Source organism: Medicago sativa, chromosome 1, assembly GCF_051527215.1.
Source record: "Medicago sativa cultivar Bolivia chromosome 1, Bolivia_mono, whole genome shotgun sequence".
In the NCBI taxonomy this organism is placed as follows: domain Eukaryota; kingdom Viridiplantae; phylum Streptophyta; class Magnoliopsida; order Fabales; family Fabaceae; genus Medicago; species Medicago sativa.
Genome location: NC_140749.1, coordinates 24,014,933 through 24,026,557, shown reverse-complemented (window position 1 = coordinate 24,026,557; position 11,625 = coordinate 24,014,933). Strand labels below are relative to the sequence as shown.

General features: G+C 36.1%; 2 long non-coding RNA genes across 2 annotated transcripts; both read right to left on the bottom strand.

Annotated features, from left to right (window-relative positions):
- Nucleotides 1–5,248: 5,248 nt before the first annotated feature.
- LOC146953777 (uncharacterized) lies at nt 5,249–8,119 on the bottom strand. Its single transcript, XR_015011169.1, has 2 exons — nt 7,772–8,119; nt 5,249–5,496 (listed from the first exon to the last, which is right to left on the bottom strand). It is a non-coding gene; the product is annotated as an uncharacterized LOC146953777 (long non-coding RNA).
- Nucleotides 8,120–8,355: 236 nt separating this feature from the next.
- Nucleotides 8,356–11,271, bottom strand: LOC146953776 (uncharacterized). The gene is made up of 2 exons (XR_015011168.1): nt 10,927–11,271; nt 8,356–8,702 (listed from the first exon to the last, which is right to left on the bottom strand). It is a non-coding gene; the product is annotated as an uncharacterized LOC146953776 (long non-coding RNA).
- Nucleotides 11,272–11,625: the final 354 nt, after the last annotated feature.

The window sequence follows — 11,625 nt, the reverse complement described above, 5'->3', positions numbered from 1 at the left end:
GGAAAGAAGTAACCTGATTGCTTCCAATCTTGCAACTGGAGCAAACGTTTCAGTGTAATCAATGCCTTCTTGTTGACTATACCCTTGTGCAACAAGCCTGGCTTTGTTTCTTGTTACTTCACCTTGCTCATTCAGCTTGTTTCTGAATACCCATTTTGTTCCAATAATGTTCTTGTGCTGAGGTTTGGGTACCAGATCCCACACATCATTTCTTTGAAATTGATTCAACTCTTCTTGCATAGCTAGGATCCATCCATCATCTGAAAGTGCTTCATCAACTGTTGTAGGTTCAATCATTGAGATTAGTCCAATCATTGACTCTTCTTGTCTGAAATGTGATCTTGTTCTTCTTGGACTATCTTTGTTTCCAATGATTAGCTCCTCAGGATGTGAAGACTTGTGTTTGAATTTGTTTCTGGGAGGATCTTCTTGATGTGAGCCATCTTGTGCTTCATCAGAAGCAGTTTCATCTTGCGCTTCTGATGTGGGTTCAGCTTCTGGACTATCTTCAGACTCAGCTATTTGATCAGGTTCTGGAGTAGCTTCAGGAACCTGTATCTCTGCAAAACTTTCACCTTGCTTTGAAGTTTTATCTTCAAGCTCCTTGTCATCAAATTTAACGTGCATAGATTCTTCAACACAGAGTGTTTCTGAATTATACACTCTGTATGCCTTTGACCTTTCAGAGTAACCTAAAAAGATTCCTCTTTGGGCCTTGGCATCAAATTTCTTTAGGTAGAGCTTGTTGTTCAGAATGTAACATGTACATCCAAATTGATGAAAGTAAGAGATATTGGGTTTTCTTCCTTTAAAGAGTTCATATGCTGTTTTCTCCAAAATAGGTCTGATATAGATCCTGTTTTGAACATAGCATGCTGTATTCACTGCTTCTGCCCAAAAATGTTTTGGTAAATTGTTTTCATGAATCATGGTTCTGGCCATTTCTTGTAAAGTTCTATTCTTTCTCTCTACAACCCCATTTTGTTGTGGTGTTCTAGGAGAAGAGAATTCATGGAAAATTCCATGTTTTTCACAAAAAGCTTCAAATGGCTCATTTTCAAATTCTCCACCATGATCACTTCTGACATTCAAAATTTTTTATTCTTTTTCAGATTGAATTTGAGTGCAGAAGCTACTGAATACATCACACGCAACATCTTTACTCTTTATGAATTTCACCCAAGTCCATCTGCTGTAATCATCAACAATGACTAATCCATATTTACTTCCATATAAGGATGCAGTACTCACTGGTCCAAATAAATCATTATGGAGTAATTCTAAAGGTCTTGAGGTTGAAACAATGTCTTTGGTTTTAAAAGACGATTTCACAATTTTCCCTCTCTGACATGCACCACAGAGTGCATCTGAATGATAGTCAATGTCTGGTAGCCCTTTCACAAGTTGTAACTTACTAAGCTTAGAGATTAACCTCCAGTTAGCATGTCCCAACCTTCTGTGCCACATCCATTTCTTATCATTCACTGATAGTAGGCACATCACCTTCTGATCAGCCAGTTCAGAAAAATTGATTTTATAGACATTGTCAACTCTCTTTCCTTTGAACACAATGGATTTGTCTTCCTTGTTGATTACTGTACAGTTGGGTTTTTCAAAAAGCACATCATAACCATTATCACAAAATTGACTAATGCTCAAAAGGTTATGTTCAAGACCATCTACCAACCATACATTATTAATTGAGGTAGAGGAATTACCAATAGTTCCTGTACCTATGATCTTGCCTGACTGGTTGCCTCCAAATTTCACATTTCCTCCCTCTTTCATTGTTAGGCTGAGGAACATGGACTTGTCTCCTGTCATGTGTCTTGAGCAACCGCTGTCTAGGTACCATGATCTTTGCTTTGGCACTGCTCTTAGACATACCTCGTTTTCATCTTCTGAGTCTGAATCTGATCCAGCTTCTGAAGTTGCTGTTGCTACCAACCCAACAGCTACCTTTGCATCTTCATCAGCTTCCTCTTTATCAGATCCAGATTCACTACCCAAATCATCCCAGGTTGCCATTAAACTCTGCTTAATCTGCTTCTTGAATTTGCTTGGTTTGAATGTAGACCTCTTTGATTTGTCCTTTGACTTTTCTCTTTGAAGATCAGGGCATTCAGCAATGAAGTGTCCAGGCTTCTTACAGTTGAAGCATCCCTTCTGATCTTCTTTCCTTGAGCTTCTGGAGTTACCCCTTTTGGCGAGAAACTTTCTGTTCTTCTTGGCCAGATATTGAAGTCTGTTTGAGAGCATGGCCATTTCAGCAACATCTAGTTCAGAATCTGAACTTGACTGTTCTTCCTCTTCAGATTCAACCACTCTGAGAGCTTTTGATGACTTGCCTTTGGATGGAAGAGCTATTGATTTACTCTTCTTAGTAGACTCACGTTCATTAAGACTTAACTCATGAACTTTGAGAGAACTAACAAGATCTTCGACACTTAAAGTGTTTAAATCTTTAGCTTCCTCAATGGCAGTCACCTTCGGTCTCCATCTGGCAGGTAAGCTTCTGAGAATCTTGCTTACATGATCAGAAGCAACATAGCTCTTCTTTAGAATCTGTAGCCCAGAAACTAAGGTTTGAAACCTTGAGTACATCTCCTCAATAGTTTCATCATCCTTCATCTTGAATAACTCATACTGAAGTACGAGCAGGAGAGCCTTTGCTTCTTTGACCTTCTTGCTCCCTTCATAATTTGAACAGAGAGAAGCAAACATAGCTTTAGCAGTGGATTTGTCACTCATCTTCATGTATTCTGCTTTGGGTATGGCAGTGACAAGGGCTCCTCTGATAATATGATGCTTCTTGTAAAGTTTCCTCAGTTCTGGAGTATGTTTCTTTCTATCCACAGCAGCTCCTTCTTCATCAAGGACTAAATCACCAACACCATCTTCCAGAATATCCCATAATTCTTCATCTAGGCTCATGATGTAACTGTAAAAGTTGGTCTTCCACCAAGAGAACTCTTCAGCATCTCCATTGAACTTTGGAACTTTTCCAACACTGGTTTTCTTACTATCACTATAATCATGTGAGACATTTTTATAGCTAGTATCACCAGGACCAGTAGGAGGAGGAGTAGACATGTTTTTCTCAGATCTTTGACTGTTGCACGGTTAAGTGTTACACAACAGACCAAGGCTCTAGATACCAATTGAAGGTGAGAAAAACACAAGAAGGGGGGGTTGAATTGTGTTTTGAAAAATTCTTCGTTTCTCCTAAAAACTGAACACACTGATCAGAAGCTAAGTGAGACAGCTTCTGAAGTGATAATCAGAATCTAAATGCAGCGGAATAAGACAGAGAGAGAGAAGAAGAACGACACAAAGCAATTATACTGGTTCCTTCCACAATCCGGAAGTAGTCCAGTCCCCCTTGCACTTCCAAGGAGATTTCACTATGAGTAATATCTGATTACAAATGCTCAAGCACACAAGCAAGAGACTTCCTTTGCTCAAGCACACAAGCTAGAGACTTCCTTTGCTCAAGAACACAATCAAGAGACTTCCTGCTCAAGCACAACTGCAAGAGACTTCCTAACTAAACAAAATTACACAGAAAATTGTTTAAGGTTGAACACTTGATATACAATCAGAGGTGCTCTCAATACAAATCAGATACAGACTCAATGGACTTAAGAATTTCTAAGATATGACTTTTAGACACAGAAATTCTAAGTGAATGCAGAACAATTTCAGCAGAGATTTGGCACTTGTAAAAATGTTATGAGTCTTTCGTTTAGCGTTCTTGCATTACCAAATTTCTAGGTCTTCACTCCTTTATATAGAGGTGTGAAAGAGACGTTGTGAAATTGCCAGCACACCAAAGAGTCGTTGTTGAAGCTTGATCTTTCACCAATGATCTTTTGCCTGATTTGGTTGTTGTCCTATGAAGAACCAATTTGAAATCCATTTCTTATCCAAAGGAACATATATGCAGGCGAGACCGTATTCTGGAGCTGTTTTCTTGTCTTGAAGCGTGGACACAAAACAGAGTAGTGGAGAACGTGGCTGTACAATTCGTACAATAGTACAATGTCAACGCTTTCGTCCAAATTGCAAGCACATGCCTTCAAACACCTTTGAAATGACCGTTGCAATGTTCCACTAATTTTCTGCTATGTTTTCGAATCCAATAGACAGCTTTTGCAATGTAGATCCTTCAATCTTTGAATGTTTTGCAAATCCAGTTGATCTTCAGCTTCTGGTGAAATGACTTCTGATGAGGCAGCTTCTGATGAAGCAGCTTCTGCAGCTTCTAATGGTGCAGCTTCTTCAGCTTCTGATGATGTGGCTTCTGGACCTCTTGTCTTCAGAAACACTATTCTTCAGGAGCAGTATTTCTTCAGGAGCAGCTTGACTTCAGGAGCGCTTTGCCTTTAGAATCATCTAAGCTTCATTTCCTTTTGCTCTTTATTTGCTCATTTAGAACCAACCAATGATGTAACTTTTTAACTGTGGTCCTGTACACTTGAACAAATATTAGCTAGTCCAATTTACAATTTTTAATACCTTGTTATCATCAAAACTCTTTAAGATTCATTGTTAAACACATTTTGTTCCAACAAAAATGAGTGGTTTTGGGATGAAGTGAATATGTCCGGTCTGACTCCCCTCCTGACTAGTGGGTACGAGAACATATCTCACGGGTTCGTTTGTGCGATGACAGAGAGATGGCATGAGAAGACCAGCAACTTCCATCTACCTGTTGGAGAGATGACCATCACACTAGATGATGTGGCGTGTCTCCTAGGCATCCCCATCACTGAGAGACTCCTTCCGGATAAAGAGTTAACCCGTGAGGAGGGGATAGAGATGATGCAGGCGGACCTACTGTTTACAGAGGAGGATGCCGCTAAGGAGCTGACAAGACAGGGTGGTTTGCATGTCAGTTTTGGTGTACTGGAGAGGCGCTACGAGGAGCTCTTGAATATGTGTAATCAGCTTCTTGAGATTGACACAGTTGAGGAGCAAAACGAGCGAGCTCAAGTTAGGGTGGCTTGCGTTAAGGCTTTTCTGTTGCTCTTGCTTGGCTGGACCATTTTTTCCGCCAAGAACAGCAAAAACATTAATCTTTTTTGGCTGCTTGACTGCAAGATATGGACGAGTTGGACAGCTGGTCAAGGGGTGGTGTAACACCCCGTTTTCCCAACGTAAAAATTTCATAATAAATTATCAGAGTAATTCACATAAACGGAATGCTACATCTCTTTATCATAAAATCTTAACAAATAGATAATAATTTATCCTTCAAAAATTCATCAACATAACGTTTAAAAACTTCGCAGCGGATTTAGTTTAACAATAGAAATAGTCTTGGCACGCAGGCCTCATCAAAATCTCATAAGGTTGGTTCAATACTTATTCATAAAAAGTTCATAAAATGACACGTAAGGAATAGAAGTAAAAGCAATCCCCATCCCGTTACGTATCAGAGCACCTAGACACAATGTGAGGAGTCTACTCACGAACACAGCTAGTCTTTATTACCTGCACATTACCCACGGTCGAGGCAACATATACGCAGAAGGGGTGAGATTTCTCAAACAATAATATTAAGCTCATAAATCATAAATTACATTTAACAACATAAACATCTTATAATTTAACAACTATAATTAAATACATAAACATCATCATTTATCTTAGCAAAATATCATCATATAACAGTCACAGTCATCGTCACATATCATCATACTGAAAGACATCACAAGTAATTCGTTAAAACATCACAACTTAACAACTTGACTTGACAATGCATCTAAACTCGACTATGCAACTCTTAACGTCTTAAACCATCTTGACTCGACTATGCAACTCTTAACGTCTTAAACCATCTTGACTCGACTATGCAACTCTTAACGTCTTAAACCATCTTTGATCATCATGAAAATGCAAATGCACGTGGTACCATTTTAGGGCATAAGCCCTCATCGTCGTGGTTGAGCATAAATATACTCATAGGGCATAAGCCCTCATCGTCGTGGTTGAGCAAAAGCTCCATCGTCGTGGTTGAGCAAAAGCTCCATCGTCGTGGTTGAGCAAAAGCTCCATCGTCGTGGTTGAGCAAAAGCTCCAGGGCATGAGCCCTCATCTATAAATGAGTATGCATGGACTCAACATCTTACGTCTTAGAAACTTCATGAACATCTATGACATCTTACAACTCTTTGACTTAGACCGACCTTTACATCTTAAATAAGATCAACAGCAACATATGCAGCACATATTAATTCATAGCATATCAACATCATAATATAATACATCTTTAAATGATAATCAACAACGTCTTAAACATCGCATCAACGTAAGCATCATAAATAACACATCAGTTTCACATTATCAAATCAATCACAAATTACACTTAATCAAATAATTCATCAATTACTCTTCGTTAAATAACTCATCTTTACATAACACATCTTTAAATCATACATCGTCAAATAGCACATCTTTATATAACACATCTTTAAATCATACATCTTCAAATAGCACATCTTTAAATCACACATTTTCAAATAAATTTGCTCGTCAATACACATCGTCAAATAATTCATCATTGCTCATACCAAATTATTAGCACTATTCATCCGTAAATAAATCAATCCACTTAAACACCAAAATTCAAGTACGTGGGTCACAGGAAATTAGAACTTTGAATTTCCAAATATAGTGCCTATACTATTCACAAAGGCTGTGTGTAGGAATCACATTGTACCTAGTTTCTCTTTTGTGACATGAATAACTACAACATGAAGTGCACATATGGTCCTTACTCTAGTGCAACCTATCGTAGTATTAGGTAGGTACAGTACTATTACAAAATCAAAGATAATGCTAACTATCTTTCCTCTTAGTTTACATAAATATGTTTGCTCATGATTTAGTTCCTGTTCATCTTAATATTCAGGCTTTCTTTTACTTTCTAGGGATTTGCTGGGACCTTCTCTCTAAACAGAACTTATAAAATATATAAAACACGAAAATTTAATGAACCTGTAAAAAAACAAGAGGATCCTTATGTTGCACCGAATGCCTAATTAAAATCTATCTGCTAATAATATGACATACGCAAGTCGCGTCGAAAACCGAAATCATAATAAACATTAATTATACAAACATAAATGGCCAAAAACAGACCAATTAGCCAAGACAACAAGTAGCATTAGAAACTCATCAGACTGGAGAAATATCGAACGCTAAATTATATTATCCAGCAATAGAATTAAGAAAAACATTACAATGATCTTAAAAGTTCTACAATTTTAATCTATTTGTTGTTTTCCGTATTACTCTAATTACTAACAAGGAAACTTCATTAAACATCAATACTAGTTGGTAGGTTATAGTCTTAATCAAATCAAAAGATATTCAAGGAAATAAACATGAAGAATCGATATGCATAGGAACAATAAAAATACGCACACATACAGATGAATGAAAACATGAATTTAACGCTTCAACACCGTGTATTCATAATTAATCATATACCCAAAATCACAACAATAAATTAGAGCACAAATTTAACATCAATTATCAAAAAAAAAATGGAAAACAAAATCATTCACTACCCATATGTTCATACAGCCCTCATGGTGAATATAGACTCTCCCCTTACATCAACTCAACGGTTTTTCATCACCTAATCATCAATTCTCACTCAAATCCTAATTCTCATAATCTGACAAAACTCATCCTAAAACACGTTAGATGCAATCTAATGATCTATAGACTTAATATCAGTGAAAGATAGTCTCACCCTTACCTTAGATAGTTTTTCTGAAATCAAAAGCAGCGTTCTTCGTTCCTAGGGTTCTCTCTCTCTGAGTTCTCCTCTTTCTCATCTTTCTCCAAAAAGCGGTTTAACGTAAAAACTCTTTCTAACCTAAGCTTCCTTATTTATAATACTACTCACTCTTCCTAAATCTATTTAGGCCCAATAACTTATTCTTCTTTCTATTCTAACCTCCAATTCTACTTACACTAATAATTCTCATATTCTAATAAATAATAGAATAATGTCACTTAATAAAATACTAGCACCTCACATATTTAAAATAAATCACATAAATAGATTCTAACTTAATAAAAATAATTAAATAAAAAGGAGGGCGTTACAACTCTCCCCAACTTAAAAGAATTTCGTCCTCGAAATTCAAAGCACACGAGAAAATAAATTTAGTTATCGCTTTTTCAAACAAAACAGAAAACCACATCAAGGTTAGTCAGTTAAACATGATCACATAAAAAAAACATAACTACTAACTAGAAAACATGACGACACGACACAACGACTCATCTACTTGGCCGGACGGACCGACCTGCTCTGATACCAATTGTAACACCCCGTTTTCCCAACGTAAAAATTTCATAATAAATTATCAGAGTAATTCACATAAACGGAATGCTACATCTCTTTATCATAAAATCTTAACAAATAGATAATAATTTATCCTTCAAAAATTCATCAACATAACGTTTAAAAACTTCGCAGCGGATTTAGTTTAACAATAGAAATAGTCTTGGCACGCAGGCCTCATCAAAATCTCATAAGGTTGGTTCAATACTTATTCATAAAAAGTTCATAAAATGACACGTAAGGAATAGAAGTAAAAGCAATCCCCATCCCGTTACGTATCAGAGCACCTAGACACAATGTGAGGAGTCTACTCACGAACACAGCTAGTCTTTATTACCTGCACATTACCCACGGTCGAGGCAACATATACGCAGAAGGGGTGAGATTTCTCAAACAATAATATTAAGCTCATAAATCATAAATTACATTTAACAACATAAACATCTTATAATTTAACAACTATAATTAAATACATAAACATCATCATTTATCTTAGCAAAATATCATCATATAACAGTCACAGTCATCGTCACATATCATCATACTGAAAGACATCACAAGTAATTCGTTAAAACATCACAACTTAACAACTTGACTTGACAATGCATCTAAACTCGACTATGCAACTCTTAACGTCTTAAACCATCTTGACTCGACTATGCAACTCTTAACGTCTTAAACCATCTTGACTCGACTATGCAACTCTTAACGTCTTAAACCATCTTTGATCATCATGAAAATGCAAATGCACGTGGTACCATTTTAGGGCATAAGCCCTCATCGTCGTGGTTGAGCATAAATATACTCATAGGGCATAAGCCCTCATCGTCGTGGTTGAGCAAAAGCTCCATCGTCGTGGTTGAGCAAAAGCTCCAGGGCATGAGCCCTCATCTATAAATGAGTATGCATGGACTCAACATCTTACGTCTTAGAAACTTCATGAACATCTATGACATCTTACAACTCTTTGACTTAGACCGACCTTTACATCTTAAATAAGATCAACAGCAACATATGCAGCACATATTAATTCATAGCATATCAACATCATAATATAATACATCTTTAAATGATAATCAACAACGTCTTAAACATCGCATCAACGTAAGCATCATAAATAACACATCAGTTTCACATTATCAAATCAATCACAAATTACACTTAATCAAATAATTCATCAATTACTCTTCGTTAAATAACTCATCTTTACATAACACATCTTTAAATCATACATCGTCAAATAGCACATCTTTATATAACACATCTTTAAATCATACATCTTCAAATAGCACATTTTTAAATCACACATTTTCAAATAAATTTGCTCGTCAATACACATCGTCAAATAATTCATCATTGCTCATACCAAATTATTAGCACTATTCATCCGTAAATAAATCAATCCACTTAAACACCAAAATTCAAGTACGTGGGTCACAGGAAATTAGAACTTTGAATTTCCAAATATAGTGCCTATACTATTCACAAAGGCTGTGTGTAGGAATCACATTGTACCTAGTTTCTCTTTTGTGACATGAATAACTACAACATGAAGTGCACATATGGTCCTTACTCTAGTGCAACCTATCGTAGTATTAGGTAGGTACAGTACTATTACAAAATCAAAGATAATGCTAACTATCTTTCCTCTTAGTTTACATAAATATGTTTGCTCATGATTTAGTTCCTGTTCATCTTAATATTCAGGCTTTCTTTTACTTTCTAGGGATTTGCTGGGACCTTCTCTCTAAACAGAACTTATAGAATATATAAAACACGAAAATTTAATGAACCTGTAAAAAAACAAGAGGATCCTTATGTTGCACCGAATGCCTAATTAAAATCTATCTGCTAATAATATGACATACGCAAGTCGCGTCGAAAACCGAAATCATAATAAACATTAATTATACAAACATAAATGGCCAAAAACAGACCAATTAGCCAAGACAACAAGTAGCATTAGAAACTCATCAGACTGGAGAAATATCGAACGCTAAATTATATTATCCAGCAATAGAATTAAGAAAAACATTACAATGATCTTAAAAGTTCTACAATTTTAATCTATTTGTTGTTTTCCGTATTACTCTAATTACTAACAAGGAAACTTCATTAAACATCAATACTAGTTGGTAGGTTATAGTCTTAATCAAATCAAAAGATATTCAAGGAAATAAACATGAAGAATCGATATGCATAGGAACAATAAAAATACGCACACATACAGATGAATGAAAACATGAATTTAACGCTTCAACACCGTGTATTCATAATTAATCATATACCCAAAATCACAACAATAAATTAGAGCACAAATTTAACATCAATTATCAAAAAAAAATGGAAAACAAAATCATTCACTACCCATATGTTCATACAGCCCTCATGGTGAATATAGACTCTCCCCTTACATCAACTCAACGGTTTTTCATCACCTAATCATCAATTCTCACTCAAATCCTAATTCTCATAATCTGACAAAACTCATCCTAAAACACGTTAGATGCAATCTAATGATCTATAGACTTAATATCAGTGAAAGATAGTCTCACCCTTACCTTAGATAGTTTTTCTGAAATCAAAAGCAGCGTTCTTCGTTCCTAGGGTTCTCTCTCTCTGAGTTCTCCTCTTTCTCATCTTTCTCCAAAAAGCGGTTTAACGTAAAAACTCTTTCTAACCTAAGCTTCCTTATTTATAATACTACTCACTCTTCCTAAATCTATTTAGGCCCAATAACTTATTCTTCTTTCTATTCTAACCTCCAATTCTACTTACACTAATAATTCTCATATTCTAATAAATAATAGAATAATGTCACTTAATAAAATACTAGCACCTCACATATTTAAAATAAATCACATAAATAGATTCTAACTTAATAAAAATAATTAAATAAAAAGGAGGGCGTTACAGGTGGGATGGGACTTGCTTTCCTATATGAGCAGCTATCTCTTACCTCCGACTCATCTGTGGCCTCCATTGGTGGTTACATGACATTGCTTGTGGTAATATTTATTTTTCTTCTTTTTTACTTATTGGATCGTAAATGTTTAGTTGTTTGTATAATTCTTGCGGTGATATAAATATTTGTTTCTTTGTGTTTGCAGGGATGGACTTTGGCGCACTTCTCGAACATCATTCTGAGGATTGATGATGATGCCTACGACCCTACTGTTTCCCCGCTTGTGAGTCAATGGAAACCTCCCAGGGGCTTTTCTAATCCTGGACACTACAGAGCTGCCATCGATTCGATGGAC